Source organism: Pteropus vampyrus, unplaced genomic scaffold (assembly GCF_000151845.1).
Source record: "Pteropus vampyrus isolate Shadow unplaced genomic scaffold, Pvam_2.0 Scaffold172, whole genome shotgun sequence".
Taxonomy (NCBI): domain Eukaryota; kingdom Metazoa; phylum Chordata; class Mammalia; order Chiroptera; family Pteropodidae; genus Pteropus; species Pteropus vampyrus.
In genome coordinates this window covers 3,515,793-3,517,898 of record NW_011888953.1, presented here as the reverse complement: position 1 = coordinate 3,517,898, position 2,106 = coordinate 3,515,793, and positions in this window count along the sequence as shown.

Sequence of the window (2,106 nt, the reverse complement as noted above, 5' to 3'; positions counted from 1 at the left end):
TTTATTAAACCAGACTTATTGCTGAGTTTGAGGATGGGGTTGGGGAAGAAATCTAACTGAACTTACAATACATAAATTATAGATTTATTTTTCAAAGAAGTACAGTTTTATGTAGGTAAATAATATTTTGAAGGCAAATACAATTGTTTATAGATCCTACTGAGCAATTATATGATCATAATTGATATTTAGCCCTTACCTCTTCCCCACACCCATCCAAAGTATATGAGATTAGAATGGGATAAATTGCTTAAACACAGCCTCCAGTCTTTTTGTTGTTGTTAATTTCCTTGGAAAGACAATAATGCTAAGATGATCCCAAATTCTGGATTCCAGGATCTATATTACTGAGATTTTATAATCCCCCATTCCTCTGGATTTTTTCCATATGGCTTTTGATCATGGTCACCAACAAGCTTGTGTCTTTCTTGTGCACGTACTAAATAAAACCCCATTGGAGTCAATTCTTTGGGAGCAGACTTTGGAAAAAATTGCCTACATGATCCACAGCTTGGATAAAATGCCTCTGAACTCTGGGGTCTCTTCTCTGAATGCACTTTTCAAAGTGTTCAGTTTCTGTTTTCCTTTACTCTCTCCAGTAAAGGAGACTCAGACTATCATTAAATAGTTTCTGCCTGGAACCAATCTCAAATGACCCAAGTCTTTCTGTCTTTAATCCTATATATTGGAATCATAATGCATCTCCATCAAATGTTCGAGAGCTATAATTCACCCCAAGAGCTCAAGACCAGTTGCTTCATGTGCATGGTGACAAGTGTGTCAGCTAAGATTGATGGGCAGCCTTCTATGTCAGGAGCTTCCTTGCTGAAGATGGGTTGTTGTTGCATGCACTCACATCTCCATTCCTAGGGACAGGCCAATGCCAAGGCCAGACTCATGGATAGATAATTATTATCATAGTAAAATAACTTCAAAGAAAGAGGGGAATTTTGTGGCTATGAGATCTTGGTAGATCTGAGTGCAACTTTTGTAGCATTTTATTAGTTTTTCCCTGGAACAATCCAGGAAGTGGCATGCATGAGACTTTCTGACTCACAGATTTGCTGTGCTTCTGGTTGAAAAAAAGCAAACGAACAACATCAGAATCTTAAATATGTTTATGGTGCCTGTATCTTAAGAAGCTTTTACTTGATTTTGGCAGGGCAAGTCGCTATTTGAACAATTAAAAACATCTTTTTTAACTGTTTCCAGAAAGCAAACATCCCGAAGTAAAGTTACATACTTACAGTTCAGTTCTAAGCCTCGATTAAGGCTGTTATTGTATAGCATTTGCTGCCTCTAATAGTCTGACACCATAATAATATTATACAGTATCCCGAGATAATGAGAAGAATGTCTAACATCTGCTTATACTCAGAGAACAAAGAAGAATGGAAGGATGTGTCCTGTAACACTTGCAAAGCACCGCCTTTGCTTGCTGGAGACTCAGGTTGGCTTTTCCCATGGATTGTTTCTCTGCCATGGAGGCAGTGGCAACAAAATGTTCTGGAAGAGGTTGGAGAAAGCTTACCCTAGATAGGCTCAGGCAAGGGGCTCAGCAAAACTGACCTCATTATGGGAACCATTTCTGAGCTCCTTCGGAATAGTTAAGGATTGTACTTTTAATTACTATTTTTGTGTTTGTGTGTGTGGTAAGAACATGTAGTACAGTAGGTCCCCACCACTTGTTAATCATGTAACTGAAAGTTTGTGCTCTTTGACCAGTCTCCACTCCACCACCCCAGGTACCTGGTAATCACTGTTCTAATCTCTGTTTCTGAGTTTGGCTTTTTTAGATTCCACATATCAGTGAGATCATGAGTATTTATCTTTCTGTGTCTGACTTATTTTACTTTGCATAATGCCCTTAAGGTTCATTGAAGTTGTTGCAAATGGCAGGATTTCTTATTCCTCATGACTGAATAACATTTCATTATATATATATTTAGGTTGTTTCCATATATCTTGGATATTGTGAATAATGCTGCAATGAACATGGGATATCTCTACGAGATCCTGATTTCAGTTCCTTTGGATAAATACCTGGATGTGGGATTGCTGGATCAGCTGGTAGTTCTATTTTTAAGTTTCTGAGGAACTTCCTTA